At 38.8% G+C, this 17,746-nt stretch overlaps 1 protein-coding gene across 39 annotated transcripts in view; it reads left to right on the forward strand.

Annotated features, from left to right (window-relative positions):
* The window catches only part of PLAGL1 (PLAG1 like zinc finger 1), a 114,026-nt gene that overhangs the window by 56,519 nt on the left and 39,761 nt on the right, over positions 1 to 17,746 (forward strand). For 20 of the 39 annotated variants that reach the window (XM_031667372.1, XM_021937771.2, XM_031667370.1 and 17 more), the window contains one exon: positions 14,799 to 14,838. The exons of 13 other annotated variants lie outside the window; for them this stretch is intronic. The gene's annotated coding sequence lies outside the window, so the exon portion shown is untranslated. Of the gene's footprint in view, positions 1 to 14,798; positions 14,847 to 17,746 lie in introns of all 39 variants that reach the window. 6 more of the 39 variants (XM_031667375.1, XM_031667374.1, XM_031667373.1 and 3 more) reach the window with 1 other exon arrangement.

Here is a 17,746-nt window from a genome sequence, read left to right on the forward strand (position 1 = left end):
CTGCCATGTAGTGTAACCTTGGGCAGTTACTTCTCTGTATCTCAATTTTCTCATCTTTAAATTTAGGTAAAACTGTCTACCATATAAGGTTGTTGAGAGGATTAAATGAGTTAATACATAAAATAGGGTAAGAATTGTGCTTATCCCTAGGAAGTACTCATTTTTTTTCTTCATTTCTTAGTGTTAGGTTATTTTAATTTAAATTATTGTAATAAGTAAATTAATTACTAAATCATCTTGCACTCTTAAGTAACCTTACACATATTTGTTTACATAATTTGGATTTAATTTACTGTTTTAATTTTTTGATGTAATATTCATGAGTCATAAAGTGACTGTTCTTTTGCTATAGCAAAGGACATAAAGAATGATGGATTCCTAGAACAACATTACACAAGAGCTTAGCAACTGAGGTGGCAACATTCCTAACTTTCTGGAGCGATTTATATCTGAGTCTTTTGATAAGCTGGAGATAGAGATAGCTCTTGCATGAGCAAATTCAGAAGTTGGCATATATTTTGGAAAATCATCACTAAACAAAAAGGAAAAGTGATTCTAGCTTTTCTATGTGTTTCACATTACATCATTAATACATTGTATTATTTGCATATGGAGATTTCCATATTTGGAATATTTGGAAAGATTCATTCACCAGTGATGTACTGAGCACTTTCTTTGTGCCAGGCAATGTGTTTTGTTGGCTTGGGGGCATATCTTTGCTCTTGAGGAACTTAGGGGTCAATTAGGATCAATCTTGAAGTTGAAGGCAGGCCTATTTGTATCATTCAGGGAAACTCAATGATCATTTTTTTAAATAATAAAATTGAACTTTCTCTTCCATTTGCATTCTGAAACACAGGAAAAAAAAATTGAACTTTCTAATATCTTTCCTTCCTGTTTCTTTCACTCCCCTCAGCACCTTGGTTTAGGCTCTTGTCACCCTATGCTATTTTTCCCTGTATTGACTTCTTCCCTTCCTATCATGTGTAATGACCACTGGGGTCAGTTCCCTGAAAAAAGTCCTTTAGTGGCATCCCAATACTTGCAAGGTTCTTGCTTCTTAGCAAGACAATGGTCCTTTTTTGCCTGTTCCTAACTTACTTTGCTGGCCTTCTCTGATTTCTCAGAACTAATCCAGTGATACAAGTGGTCCTAACCACTCATCAGCCCCTAAAGGATTCACTCTCCTGCTTTTGCAGCTGTGTTCTTATTTGTGCCAGTTCCTCTGCCTTAAATGTTTTCTCCCCAACTAATTTTCAACCATTTTTTTTCAAGCTCTGTTCAGAGAATACTTACTCTACAACCCTACTAGCTACATAGAAACCCTATAATTTATAATCTGTAGCCCATGTTAAATTCTTACCTTTCGTCACCAATCTTTATATCTAAATTTCCAGATGGTCAGGTTCTTAGATAGGGTTCAAGTGGCTGACATGATACTTTGCATACAAAGAGCTATTGCCAAATAGCTACCACTACTAAGTACCTACTATAATTGTGCTACAATTTTGCAAAGTAAGTGTTATTATCTCTCTTAAATTGTGAAGAAACTTAGTATCAAAGAGATTAGGAAACTTGCCTAACACCATATAGTTAGTAAGTGGCAAAACAGGTTTGTCTGAATCAGGGCTCTTGCTCTTTCTTCTATGCTTTACTGCCTTTGTGTTAAAAATAAAGAAATAGTTAAAATCAAGAACAGAAGCATTTATGGTAAAACACACTGAAAATGGCATATACAATGAAAACTTTGCTTTCATTGCCATTATACTATAGAATCTTCACTTTGGTGACCATGATAGTTGCTATGGACTAACTGGTGTACTCCTACTTTCTTTGGAATTTCCTTCTAAGTTTTTGTGGATACTAATGAATAAGGTTTGAATATTCTAATTTTGGCTTATTTGGGGGTAAGAAAAAAAGTAAAGTTCAGTCACACTTTGCTTGGTGTTTGTTTTATTTTAAGTAGAAAATTTTACATTTGCCTAATAACCTTTGCTGGGCAATGGATAAGGTAAAAAGAGTCTACTTATCTTTCATAAAGTACTTTTTCTCTGCTTCTGTTGAGGCATGAAATACATGGGGAAGAAAAACATATGAACTCTGCCATTCTTAAGTATATAGCTTGATGAGTTTATAGATATACACACACACATACACATCCACACACCTGTGTAATCACAACCAAGAGCAAGATAGACAATATTACATCCATCGAGGAGAAAATTCTCTCATCTACCTCCTGGCCAACACCTCCCCTGTGGATCACACTCTTCTGATGTCCATCACTGTAGATTAGTTTTGTCTATTCCTTCCCCTCATCCCCCTTCCCCGAGATGGTATCTCACTCTGCTACCCAGGCTAGAGTGTGGTTGCATGATGACAGGATGACAGTTCACAGCAGCCTCAACCTCCCAGGCTCAAGCAATCCTCCCACCTGAGCCTCCCTGTTTTGTCTATTATTGAATTTTAAGTATAACCAAATAAGATGTACTTTTTTGTGTCTGGCTTTAATTCGGCATAAATTTTTGAGAGTTATCTGTGCTGATGCATCTATCAATAGGTGGTTCTTTTTGTATTTTTTCTGAGTAGGAATCCATTACCACAATTTGTTTATCCATTCTGTTAATAGCTATGTGAGTGTGTTCTAGTTTGGGTTCTTACAAATAGACCTGCTGTGAATACTCATTCACAAGTCTTTTGGTGGACATTTGCAGTATTTCACCAAGGAACAAATCTGAAACTAGAATTGTTAGGCCATAGGGGAGCCAAACAGTTTACAAAACTGAATGCATATGTGTACACTTTTGCTAGCAATAGAGTTGTAGTTGTAGTGCGCATTTTCATCAGCACCTGATATTGTTAGTCTTTTTCACTTTAAGCCCTCTGGTGGGTTTGAGGTGATATCTCATGGCTTCATGGTCTCATGGTTTTCATGTGCATTTCCTTGATGATTTCATGACTTTTCTGTTTATCTTTTAATGCTGTCTTGTGGTATTTTAATGAAATCCAGTTTATCAGGTTTTTAATAGTTTGTTTTTTGTCCTATTTAAGAAATCTTTGTCTATCCCTCAATCAAGAAGATATCCATTTTTTTTTTTTTACATTTATATCTGTGACCCATTCCATCATCTATCTCAAATTAATTTCTGTATGATGTGAGATAAGGGTCAAGGTTAATTTTTTCAGGATCGAAATTTAATTGCTCTGGAATCTTTTGAGGAATTTTTCTTTCCCTCCTTTGAATTGCATGGTACCCTTGTTGAAAATCAAATGCCTGAGTATGTGTGTCTGTTTCTGAACTCTAAGGTCTGTGTCCTTGTTCTGTTTGTCTACCTCATGATCGAAGATGGCTAGCCAAGTTCTAGCTATGATGTCTGTATTTCAGTCAGCAAAAAAAAAAAAAAAAAAAAGGAATAAATAAGACTGCTCCTGCTTCAGGACAATAACCAGAATTTGCACATGACATTTGTGCCTATATCGTGTCAGTAACGTGGCAACCTTTATCTTCAAGGGACATTGAGAAATGTTTTTATTCTGGGGAGTCATGTGCCCATATAAAATTCAGAGATTATATTACAAAGAAAGAAGGGAAGAATGAATATCAGAGAAAATTGGCAGTCTTTGCCATACTTTCTGTTTACGAGCACTTTGTAGGTGCTTAATAAACATTCATTTGATTCAATTTCATCTACTTCTCATTGAAGCCTTCTTGGTCAACTTTTGCTTGTAATCATGCATGCAGACATTGCAGCTCTGTGATAGGACTCTCCCAGATCCACCTAATAAGAAGTGTGCCCTGTAGTAATGGGGTCAGCTACTTCCTAGTGAGAGAAATGTCCAGACCTTGTTAAAGTTCTCTCAAATCACCCAGTGTTTCTTCTTTATGTGTCACTATTGTGATCATAGCAGTTCGGAGAAAATGAGACCCTAAATCAAGAAAATTTAAAGGACAATGTGGCTCAGCAGGTCTCAAAATAGAGTGAACGATGGTGGGAGGGTGACCAGGTTAAACAGTTTTTGGTTTTGGTTAACTCCTGACCATCCTTTATCCTTGATATTTTTGGAAAAAAGATTAGAGGTCTAGATTTCAGTTCTTCTCTTTGCTTTAATTTTATGGCTGGCCACCATTAATATAGCCAGTAATGTAGGTATTTTATGGAAATACTTATTATTACTCGGCTTTGAAACAAGAGCCTCTGTTTTTTAATTAAGATTTGAGCCCATCAAGTGTTAAATTTTCTTTTCTCTTTCATCCCTGGAAAATATATTATGAAATTTATAGAAAGGGTGATCTTTCTTCCTTTAGTCTTCAGGCAAAAGAAATCCTTATATTTCAGATTTGAAACATTTTGTATAAGCATATATATCATAACAGTGTTTGAATTTTAAGTGGTATGAGTATCTTATGACAGTATAGCTTTTAAAGATATTTAACTTAGAAAACATTCATAAATTTATTCAACAAATATTTATAGGAGGTAAACATAATTTCAAACTTTGACCAAAGTGGTTCACACATAAATACAAAGTATAGAAATATGTTTAAATTATGTAGTTTAGAGTCATGTTTCCTTGGCTTAACTTACTCCTCAAATTAGTTTAACATTTATCTCCTTTCCCAAAGCAAAGCAAAAAGAAAAAAAAAAAAAAAAAAACCCAAAAACCATAACAACAAAAAAGCAAAAGCCAAAAATTATGCATTCTTTATTGAATGATATGAAAAGGTAGCTCAATACATGCATACAAATATCTGTATAATACTGAAATTGAAGTTTTTTGTTAATTAACTTTAAGGATAAATTGAAAGGGACCCTGCTTTACTGTGAGTATTTTCTGTGTTGACCACTTGTTGTGAATCATTTTATTTAATTGTTCCAACAACCTGAGAATAGATAGTTTTATCTCCTTTGTACAAATAAGAAAATTTTGGCTGAGAAACAATGAAGCCTTTCCCAATATCAGACAGTTAATAAGTAATACAGCAAGCATCTGACCTCTGATCACTTGGATTCTGAGCACAGGAGGCCTGTTCTTTTGTGATGGTTCTATCTTATTGTTTCTTAATTGTTCCCATTAGATGATGACAAGATAGGGGCATCACTTTGAGAGATGTGACATAGTCCAATTACCTCCATGAGGTCAGAAAATCTGAAATTAATGCAAATTTGCTATGAGCAAACACATCAGAAACTGACATGTATTATAATGAGATTTTATAATGAGACTTTTAATTGGATTAGAGCCCCACTCTTAAGGCATCATTTAACCTTAATTACCTCCCTGATGGTCCTATCTCCAAATACAGTCACATTAGGGGTTGGGTTTTCAACATTTGAATTTTGAGGACACATTTGAATCTGTAACAGTGGATTTTCCAGAAACACAAGCAGGAATAAAATGTTGGGACCGAATATGAGCTGCTCCAGTGGTCACACTGCTGTCTCTCATCATCTTCCACATATTTTTTTTTTGTGAATAATAGTAGTAGTTATAATGTCATTAGTTTCATTTCATTCCTACTTGAGGTTTCAAGAGCTAGTGTGAAGTAGGGCTGCCTTGTTAAATCTGTCTGCACTTCTGTGGAGTGTAAAATCAGTGTCATACGCTTTAATGGTAATACCTTGTCACATTCAGAGATGTTTAAAACTGCAATCTAGAAAATTGCTTTTAAACAGCGGGGGAAAGATGTTCATATTCTCAGAGGACACGATGTGGAACATGTGGACATCCTATGCACTGTGAGGTTTTAAAATTTACAATATATAGGAAAATTCCTCATTTTTCTGATACCTTTCTGAGATTATCAAAATAATACAGATCCAAACCTAGTCTTTCCCACATTGTAAGTTATAAATTTCACCAGTATACTTTAGGGAGTTCCTGGTCCATAACAATTTTGAAATCCTTCACCAGATTCCAGGAAGCCTGGGGAGTAAAATGCTTCTTGATTAGGCCCTGATTAGGCCCTTCTTGTTCATCATTTTCAGAAGCACTGGCCCTGCCCACTAAGGAGTTCTTTTATTTTATTTATTTTTTTTTCCTTAGCCACATATGAAGTGGACATTTGAGAATCTGCCCTAGTTGGGAACTGAGCAACTCTTTCTATCCACTTCCTGCATATAGAGTGTTGGGGACCAAAGGATCATTTTAACACTTCAGCTGATAGGCTTATTCTTTTTGGCAGCACAGTGCTCTACAAAATTTGGAAGGTTTCTTATCTGTTTGTCTCCAATCAATTCTGTGTGCTAGTAAACACAGCCCTAGAATTTTCTTTTGTCATGCATGAGTCCTGGCTCTCAGATTTGCTACACTGATTTGCATTCTCACTCCCATAGCTGTCTTTCTGGTCCTAAAGGAAGTTATCTTGGGACTGGCTGGCTTCTATTGGAAAGCTTTACTTTTAATCTGATCTATTCTCTCAGTCATTTTATCCACATGAAAAGATTTAATGGATATATTATCTATCCTTGAACTGAGACAAATTAGTTTAAAAAAAAGTTTTCCTGGGCTTATGATCTTCAAAGCCTTACTGTTAACTGTTAGTGTAGGGGTGGAGAAGAAGTTAGTTTTTGTAGTTGCAAAATCTGAAATGTCTGCTGTCTCCTCATTCCCTTTCACTTCCTGGAAACCGGATAGTTCTTTTCTAAGCTCAGCTCTTTCTTGAAATACTTTGTCAAATGAAGCCAATAATAACCAATACACATTTCCATTGTGTGTGTGTGTGTGTGTGTGTGTGTGTGTGTGTGTGTGTTTGTTTTTTGAGACAGAATCTAGCTCTGTTACCCAGGCTGGAGTGCAGTGGCGTGATGTTGGCTCACTGCAAACTCTGCTTCCTGGGTCCTAGCAATTCGCCTGCTCCAGCCTCCTGAGTAGCTTGGATTACAGGTGCCTGCCACCACACCCAGCTAATTTTTCTATTTTTAGTATAGACGGGGTTTCACTGTGATGGCCAGGCTGGTCTTGAACTCCTGACCTCATGATCCTCCCGCCTCGGCCTCCCAAAGTGCTGGGATTACAAGTGTGAGCCACCGCACCCAGCCATTTTCTGGTTTGTTGTTGTTGTTGTTTGTTTGTTTGTTTGAGACGGAGTCTCACTCACTCTGTCACCCAGGCTGGAGTGCAGTGGCAGGATCTTGGCTCACTGCAACCTCCACCTCCCAGGTTCAAGCGATTCTTCTGCCTCAGCTTCCCGAGTAGCTGGGATTACAGGCGCACACCACCACATCCAGCTAATTTTTGTATTTTTAGTAGTGATGAGGTTTCACCATGTTTGCCAGGCTGGTCTCTAACTCCTGACCTCAAGTAATCCACCTGCCTTGGCCTCCAAAGGTGCTGTGAGCCGCCTCATCCAACCATATTTCAATTGTTTTTTCTTACCTCTTCTCCTAGAGCTACAAGTAAATTTGGCAGCAGATCTGCCTCCTGAACTGACAGAGGCAAATGTTTTACCAGATATGTTGCCACTGTATAAAACACGTCACTATCTTTCTGGCCCTTAAGATCAGTTTCCTCACGACTTGCTGACCACTAAACCAAGGTCATGTATTTTAGGATTTTGCTAAAACAACATCCTACTTCTGGTACCAATTTCTATGTAGTCAGGATGGGTTAACATTATATTGTGCTAACAAGCCATCCCCAAACCTCAGTGGCTTCATTCAAAAACAGTTTATTTTTTGCTTACGATAAACATCCACTGTGGATTTGCAGAAGACTCTGCTTCACACAGGAAGACTCAAGCCTGTGAGTGTACTACCTTTGTCATTGTACACTTTCTGGAACACTTGGCTTTCTCAGCCTCTGGGGTTCAGAAAGAGAATGTTCAATGGTTTTCCCTCAGTAATCAACTTTGTATTAAAGTCTAGAACTAATCTCATGCCCCTCCTAACTATACGGGGGTAGAGTTCAAGTCAGAATATAAATAGAAACACTTTTACTACACATCTAAATATAAGTTGTAAATTATGCAGACCAACTAAGTTCAAAGCTAACCAACCAAGTCCAAAATATATCTTTCCTTGACCAATTTACCTCATATTTCCTGGAAAACCATGTTTGAATGTGGACTTCTTGGAGCCTGTACCTCTAGAGCATAGCACTGGGGGGCAAAGTGGCTACTAGGCCCCGGCCTGTCTTCCCTCCTCTTAAAGTTCTGGGATCACTCTACCCACTATGTCCCCATCTCCTGCAAACAGCCACCCCTTGGCCACCCCCTGGGTCTAGGGGCTGCATGTAACAGGGGCACAGTCTGCCCTTAAAAACACAAATCTAGGAAAGAACCTGTGCAGTCCCTGGTTAGCAGACTTGAAGCTCTTTGAACAAAGAATTCCATGGTTCTAGGAACCAGGAGCATAGCCTAGGAGAGGGAATGTAGGCCTGGGTGGGCACCTTCCCCTTAGACCTTTGGAGTCCTCACAATAAAGGAAATGGTGAAGCTAGAGAAAGGCCAGAATGGAGCATAGATCCTAAGGCAGAGCTCCACTCACCCGGGTTAAGGGCAGTACTGAGCGAGTGCAATGTCTGAATACCTAGAAAACCAGACAGGTTATGGGATGAGCACATATCCCTGTTCCACACCTCATGCTCACCAATTGGCTTCCATGGTAGAAATAGGGAGGGAAGATGCCCTAATCAGCAAAATTCAGTATCATGTCCCCCCAGTGCCATGTTCTAGAGGTACAGGCTCCAAGAAGTCCACATTCAAACATGGTTTTCCAGGAAATATGAGGTAAATTGGTCAAGGAAAGATATATTTTGGACTTGGTTGGTTAGCTTTGTTGGTCTCCATAATTTATAACTTACAAATATTTAGATGTATGGTAAATTAAAATCCTCATTATAAAGTTCCATTATGATATATAATTCAGATTCTGAGGTGTTTCCTCATAGCAAATTTGCATCAGTTCTAGGTTTTCCAACCTCATGGACATAATGGGACAATGTCACATCTGTCAAAGTGATGCCCCTATCTTGCCATCATCTGATGGAAACAACTAAGAAATAATGAAATGCTTATTATCTGTCTGATGTTGGGAAAGGTTTTATTCTTTCTCAGCCACAACTTTCTTATTTGTACAAAGGGGCTAAAGCCACCTATTCTCATGTGGTTGGAACAATTAAATAATTTACACCAAGTGGTCAACACAGAAAACATTCATAGGCAAAGCAAGGTCCTTTTTCTCAATTAAAAATAATGAAAAACAATGAGATATTCTAAGGAGTGTGTCTGATATATAATGCAGCAGCATGACATAAGGGAGGAAAGAGGGGTTGGGTCCCTGGAAGATGAAGTCTTTAATATCCTGAAAAGAGTGCTTTGGGGCAGCCCTGGGCTCTTGCATATCTTGAAGGCAAGGTATGTTTTTACTATCTCAACCTAGTAATCTCTCTTGAGCCTCAGTGTCCTGGTTTTTAAAATGAGGATAATAAGAATTGCTTTGATGACCTTGATAAGGATCTTTTGATACAGTGGTAGAGATAAGAGCCTGGGAATGGGTTGGAAAGTGAGTAGGAGGTAAGGAAATGGGGATTATCTAAGTTTTCTGTTCTTTTCAGAAGTTTGTCTGAGAAAAGGTGGGAGTATAGTGGGACCTGGAGCTGAATGACGATTTTGTTCTTTAAAAATTGAGGAATATTGGCCGGGCACGGTGGCTCACACCTGTAATCCCAGCACTTTGGGAGGCCAAGGCAGGCAGATCCTGAGGTCAGGAGATCGAGACCATCCTGGCCAACATGTTGAAACCTCGTCTCTAATAAAAAAACAAAAATTAGCTGGGCGTGATGGCATATGCCTGTAGTCCCACCAACTTGGGAAGCTGAGGCAAGAGAATCGCTTGAACCCGGTAGGTGGAGGTTGCAGTGAGTTGAGATCACGCCACTGCACTCCAGCCTGGCAACAGAGTGAGACTCCGTCTCAAAAAATAAAAAAATAAAAAATTGGGACTATCAGAGCATAGTGTGTGTCGATGACAAGTATCTTTAGTAGAAAGGGAGAAGATAATGAGGAAGAAATTTTGAATAGAGAGGTGGAGTTGGCCTCTGGTTCTAGGGAGGGTGCATCCTCCTGTGGATATAGGGAAGTTTGTGAGTTTAGAGATAGAAAGCAGAGATGCCCTATCCAACAGCTTTTGTTTTCTCACAGAAGCATGAAGTAGGGATGTTAACAGATGTTATATGTAAGTATTAGGAGTGGGGAAGGCAATTGGAAGATAAGAGAGAAGGTGTGAAATGAAATGACCAAAGAATAGGGAAACATTGCATAATTGTTGGGCAGTCTCTAGAACCCAAGTGAATCTGAGTTGGCAGAGTTAGAGTGCATGTATGTTTACCCATGGATACATATATGGAGACAGAAAGAGAGATTGATTACAAAGAACTGACCCTGATGATTATGGAGGCTGAGAAATCTCACAGTCAACTGTCTGCAAGCTGGAGACTTGGGAAAGCTGGTGGTGTGATTCTAGTCCGAGTCTGAACGCCTGAGAAGCAGAGGAGCCGGGGGTGTAAATCCCAGTCCAAGGACAGGAGGAGACTGATGTCCCAGCTCAAGCAGGCAGGAAGAAAAGGGGGTGCATTCCTCCTCTTCCACCTTTTTGTTCTATTTGGGCCCTCAATGCATTAGATGATGCCAGCCCATACTGGGGAGGGTGGTACGCTCCCAGCTCCACCAACACAAGTGCTGATTTCATCCAGAAATACCTGCATGGACACAGCCGGAAATAATGTTTAACCTGGCACCTGTGGCACAGTCACATTGACACAATTCACTGTCATATCACACTCTCCAGCGATGAGAACTCATCTCTGAATCCTCCGTGCATTTCTACTGTAGTAGCCTTCCCACTCTATTGTTTCTGTGCATTTTAATGTCCCCAGGGGTACCCTCAGTCACACTGAGCTGACTATCTGGGCTTTCCAAGTTATACCTGAGGTATGCATTATTATTTGGTTAGTGAGTGCTGTGATAGGTTTTGAGTGGTCTACTCTGAATTTTTCCCCCTCTGTTATTTTTGGTGTGAGATTTTGCAGATCATGAGTTATTTCAAACATACCTGACCTGTCTTCATGTCTATGTAAGGGCATTGCAATGAACTGAATGTGTGTGTCCCTCCAGAAGCCATGAGTTGAAACCCTAATTCTAATGAAATGGTATTTGAAGGTGGGGCCTTAGGGATGAAATTAGGCCATAAAGGTGGAGCCCTCAGGAATGGGATTAGTGCCTTTATAAGAAGAGGGCAGAGAACTAGCTGGCTTTTCTTCCCACCTTGTGAAGATAGGAGAGTCAGCAGTAGACAGTTGGAGGAGGTTCATCACTAGAACCTGCCCATGCTGGCACCATGATCTCAGACTTCTCCCCTCCAGAACTGTGAGAAATAAATGTTTTGTCAGCCATCCAGTCTATGGCACTTTGTTATTGCAGCCTGAACTGACCAAGACAGGCATGGTCAGTTTTTAGAATTTTCAAATGCTTTCATGTAAAACAATAAAGGATATCATCTTCCTGGCAGATAAATGCAATTCAAAGGAAAGTGCCCACAGTAGCCCCTGATGCCAGGTCTTGCCTTTCAGGGAAGATCTTGGTTTCCTCCTTCAGAACCTCTGATGAAGTGGAGTAAACCTGCCATTAACTCTGCTGTGATTGTGGTCATCACTGCCAAGGGCATTTATGGGATGTTCGTGCATGGCTATTCTTTGTAAACTAAGTTATACAGATATAGTCTGTATCCTGTAAGAATTTAACAACTTAAAAACAGTGACATAAACATAAATGTTATAGCTGAGGTGATAGACAAACTTGAAAAATTTAGTTAATCTTGTAGGATGTTCTAGAATGACGAACCACTGAGGAACCATGCACATCACACTGCCAGGTGACTGTGTTTAGCAGCAGAGAAAGAGTGATGTTAGTTTAGGCATAATCATTATTATTTACCAAGACTTACTGGGCAAACATCACTGGGAATGGAAAAGTGTTTCTCAGTTTTTATCTTATATGTATGGGAAAAGCTTAGCAGACAAGATAGAAAGCTTATTCTAAATAAACAACATACTTTTAGAAAGATATGAGAAACAAGTCGTGTTCAACTTAAAGGGTGCTTTGTGTATGTGTCTCCCTGGGAAAAGAATTGGAGATAAATGTAGCTCATGGAGGAATTCTGGTTTTTCTTCATTCTTAGAACCTTGATATCTATTTTTTCCCATGTTTTAGACATAGAGTTTTCAGAGAAAATTAAGGTTCATCTGCCTTGTATTTACTCAAGAAGAACAGGACACAGTGTTTTCTTGAAATAATAATGCTTATAGAAGTCTTAACTTTAGGAGACATTGAAAAGAGAGCTGTATCCAATGTCCCCTGAGTCTGTCACGCTGGCCCAGCCACAGACAGCTGGCTTCTTGGTGAAGAAGGGCAAACAGGGTGGTGTCTGAAAAGGAGGAGAGGGTTTCCTTCACCCTGATCCTTTGCTTACCCACCTTTAAGAAAATGTGAGTTTTTACTTTGGGAGGTCAAGGTGGGAGGATCACTTGGGCCCAGGAGTTCAAGACTAGCCTGGGCAATATAGTGAGACCTTGTCTCTACCAAAAAAAAATTAGCCAGGTGTGGTAGCACATGCCTATAGTCCCAGCTACTTGGGAGGCTGAGGTGTGAGGATCAATTAAGCCCCGGAGATCAAGGTTGCAGTGAGCCTTGATCACATCACCACACTTCAGTCTGCGTGACAGAGACCCTGTCTCAAAAAATAAATAAATAAAAGCCTTAAGTAACTGGGGGAGATTATAAAACTAGTTAAAACCAATTAATAGTGATTTCTAGAAATCTCATAACATGTAAGCATTTTAATTTAAAGGTTTTTTTCTTTTAACTGAAAATGTTTTTAATATATTTCAGTGTTAATGAAGTAATGAATTAACTTCCCTCCCAGAAAGTCGAGACTAATAGCATGTATCTTCATTTGGAAGATGAACTTCAGAGCTCCATTTCCCTAGTTCCTATGTATAACTCAGTTATATGCACACCAAACCATGCTAATAATGCATTCTCCTCCCCGGCTGCCTCTTGAACTTAGATCATCCAGGAGATGTCTGTAAAATTAGCACTGTAAAGAAAGCCTCACCAGGGTATTTGGTGCAGCATATCAATGGCTTATTGAGTAGGCACCTTTTAAGTACTGTTGAATGATAGGCAAAACTGTCACAGCTATGCATAAATGTCCTGTGTAGTTTCACATAAGAGAATATCTACTAGTCCTCAGTAATAATGCTATATTATTAAGCTAATAAACCTACAGAAAGTTTGTCACAATGGGTGTCTGTTAAATTACTATAACCTGAACATTATCTTTGGAGTTTTAGATGTCTCTATTGGCTGAAGAGCCTAATTTTGAAGCTTTTATCTGCTCAGAAATTTCAGTTCTCCCATCATCATCTCTGCTCAATTGAATATGTCTTTTTCAAGAGTAATCTTGGCTGTGTATAAACTGCTGCCTGACAGTCCCCAACGAATGTTAAGACTATCTGTTCAGGGCTGGTGAACAGTTTGTTGCCATAATATAAAATCTTTTCTGCATGTCCCAACCTTTGTTTTTGGCAATTTCCTATCATTTTGTATTTGAATAAAATACCTCTCCCATTTTACACATCATTGTTTTGAACATTTTCGTTGTTGAATTCCGTTATGTTAAAGTGAAGCTTACCAATAATTGGGTGATTTATTTGTCTTAGCAATGAATGGTTACACCAAAACATATTGACTTTATCATGGTTTCCTTGAGGGATGGTAGAGTCTGGGTGCCCAGAGTCTGGTCCCAGGTTCCAGGATTTGCCACTTGCTAGTTATTTGACTTTAGGCAACTTGTAAACCTCTTGGTGCCTCAGTTTTCTCCTGGGCCAAACAGGGTCAATGTGCATACATCAAGGCTTGGTATATGGAATATATGTATATGTGTGTGTGTGTCTGTATATATACACACACACACACACACATACACATACATACATACATATATAATATGTAGCTTGGCCCACAGTAAGCACTCAGAGTTTCTCGTTAGTAATATATTGAAAATACGGAATCTGTGAGTGCAGACACCACCTCTGGCTCCCTTACTTTTTGCGTTTTGATTTTTGAAATGAGTGATCTATGCCATGCTAACAATGAGAAAGACTTCTCTCTGGAGAATTTATTCCTTAAACTAAAACTTTAATGCAGAAAACTAAAAGTATTCGTTCAAGATTTGACATATAACTAGGAAGAAGTAGTAGTAGTAGTAGTAGTAGTAGTAGTAGTAGTAGTAGTAGTGGTAGTAGTAGTAGTAGTAGTAGTAGTGGTAGTAGTAGTAGACAACATTCAACTATGGACAAGGAGTGAAATACTTTTTGTAAATGGCTGTTATTATTTTAGTGTTAAAAATAGATGTGCAGTGGGTCAGAGGCAGAGAGGGATTGTGGCAAAGGAGGTGGTATGTGTTTGTCAAAGGGCAACATGATGGATCCTTGTGATGGAACTGTTCGATATTTTGACTAGTGGTAGATATGTGAGCCTACACATGTGCTCAAACTGTATAAAACACACACACGCTAATACAATTAAACAGGAAATCGCAATAGACTAGTAGATGGTATTAGTATAAACATGCCGGTTGTAATATTGTACTGTTGTTTTGTGAAATGTTACTATTGTGGGAAACTGAGTAAAGGCTCTTTTAAAACTGCATATGAACATACAATGATCTCAAAATTATAATTAATAAATGCATGTGCAAATATTATATAAAACTAGTAATTTTTATTTTTGTTTTCAGATTGTTCCTGCCTGATTCATAAACATCGTGATTGGCTTTTGTAAGCTGGTATTTCAATTTTTTTTATCCTCTTCTCCCAATACCTTCTCTTCTCTAATAACTTGATAATGGTTTTTTAGAGCTCCTAGAGCAAAAATTGGAGCAAAACTTTTTTGTTATTTGGTTCTTACATTATTTTAAAGTCTGTCACACTTTTTCTGGTCCTCTTAGATGATAGTTATTTTGATAGTGATTTTTGAAGTACATGTCTTGGCCTGGGGCATTTGTTTCCTTATAGTGACTTCTTATCAGATTTATGGTTAGTGGGACCAAAGGGCAGAACTGAGGTTGTATATAGATGCAGACATCCTGTTGGGCATTAGTCTTCCTCCAAAACATATTTATGTATCTTTGTTTTTAAATAGTCTATGAAGTGTCGTTTTTATGGAGGAGAATTGAAATATACTAAACCAATTTTAAATACATCTTTGAGAATTTATTTTCTGAGATGGTTTTGTTTTTCATCATGTTAGCAGGCGAGAAGAATATTGTTACAAAGTAACTTAACAAAGATTTGCATTCTCTGACAGATTCTAAGTCTGTATCTTGAATCTTGTTCTAGCAGGTTCTGTTTCACCCCTTTTGAAGTCACCAAGAAGACACACACCTCTAATACAGCCTTCCCGATAGTACCTACCTTGGTATATTCATTCCTTAGGATGTTAACTGATATTATACAGAAAATGAGCCTATGGTCATTTAAATTTGTGGAAAAAAGCTGAGTTAAAATCAAATTAGACTTGTTTATTTCCAACAAGTGATTATCGATGGCCTTTGGTCTGTGGTGTTTCTCAAACATATTTCACCATACAACCCCTACCTCACCAAATATACCATCGAACGAACTGGTGCTCCATGGAAAAGTTTGAGAAATTTTGCTTTAGAATTTAGAAAACTGATTTAAATGACAGAATTAATTGTACATTTTTCAGAATGATAGCGAAAGAAAAGAAGGACATTTGAACAGAATGCAAGTTGGACCATAAAAGGACAGTTGGATTAGCTTAAAACAGCTGACTTGGAGTAAGGCCTAAGTCATTATTATAAATATAGTTATAAGACAACATAAAAATTTAAAATGTGGAAATTAAAATACATCATTGTTCATTATTCCTTGAAGATTCAGGATCCGTCCTTCCCTGTAACACTAATGTGTCCTAATTCTTGGTGATTTTCAGGCTTTGTAGAGTCCTAACATCCTGGCTTCTCAGTTTCTTGATTTCTTCTCCTTCAATGACCTTGTCTTCCAAACTACATTAGCAACTTCCACCCATAGTCATACTGTGGGCCTAGTCATTAATAAGAACTGCTCTCACTCCATGATCTTGAGTCCCAGCACCCCATTCTCCATCTGTCTTCCCACTCCAACACATTTTTAACTCCATCTAGACATACAACTTTTACACTGCAGCACACTTCCTTCATATCTCACATCCTTCCTTATTCAATGTCAATAGCCTACCCTCTCATTAAAATCACTCATCCACTCATCTTCTCTGTCCCTCCCCTTTGCTCCATTGTACTTAGCCATCTACATCCAGGTGCTTTGGTCTGCTGATTCCATGCACGCAGCAGTGCAGCTGAACATAGTTGGAGAAAGATACCCAGCCATGGTCAATTTAAAGCTTACCCTTGCACTTATATTCTTAGTCCCATCTCCTCTCACCTGCTCAAGGATATAACTACAGTAGTTGTCCCTTCTCTCTCCTGCATCATGCATTCCCCCCTCCTTGCTTTACTTAAAAAAAAAATTTAACTCCCATTCCTCTCTAATTACTGCTCCATTTAATGTCCCTGCTTCCTTTTACACAATTTCTCAGTTCTTTCTGGGCATTCCACCAAAGTTCTCGAGTGTCACCAACGACCCTCATATTGCAAACCCAACCATTAATTCTCAGTCCTTATCTTCCTTGACCTGTCAGAAGCACTAACCCCATTGATCATGCTGCTCTGTGAAGTATGTTCTTCCCTTGTCTTCTGAGTCTCCACACTTTCCCAACTGCTTTCCTATTGCATGTGACTACTCTTATCCTTCTTGCAGATACTTCCTCATTGTCCTGACCTCCAAACATTGGCTGTCCCAGGGCACAGTCTCTGTACTTGTCCTCTGTCAATTCTCACTCCCTAGCTGTTCCCATTCATTTTCATGGCTTTAAATATATATATGCTGGCAGCTACCAAATTGTCTCCAGTGTGGACTTCTTCTCTAAACTCAGATTCAAATATCCAATTGCTGGATGTCTGATAGGCATATCAAACCTAATGTGTCTGCACCTGAGCTCCTGAGTTCTTCTCTATTCCCAACCAAACTTCCTTCATGCTAAGTAGCCATTTACCTAGATGAGGAAGACTTTTCTTCCAGTTGCACAGGCCAGGTGCCTTTGCAGCATCCTCATTTCGTCTGTCTCACCCTCTACACAGCCAGCTGTCAGGAGATACTGTCAGCCCCGCCTAAATCCAGAAGGTGGCCACTTCTCCCCACCTCTTCTGCTACTGCACTGGTGCACACCTTCATCATCTCTTTATAACAGTAGCTTTCTAACTGGTCTCCTTGGTTTCATACTTTCTCCCCTAGAATTCACTCTCCACACAACAGCCTGATAAATGATTTAAAACTGTTAAGTCTGATCATGTTACTTTCCTGCTCCAGTGTCTCCAGTCCCTCCCGTCTCACTTACAGAGGCTTATCAGCTCCTGTGTGCTATGGGTCCCATTACCTTTGGCCTAATCTTTTACCGCTTCCCTTCACTGACTGCTTTAGCCATACCAGTTTTCTTGTTTCTGTGTCAGTTTTGCAGTTATTGTACCCAGAAATAGCCACATGACTTACATCCTTACCTCCTTCAGATCTTCACTAAATTGTCATCTTCTCACCCATGCCTTTTTCCCTGACCAGCCTGTTTTAAATT

The sequence above is a fragment of the Papio anubis genome, chromosome 6 (assembly GCF_008728515.1).
Source record: "Papio anubis isolate 15944 chromosome 6, Panubis1.0, whole genome shotgun sequence".
Lineage (NCBI taxonomy): Eukaryota > Metazoa > Chordata > Mammalia > Primates > Cercopithecidae > Papio > Papio anubis.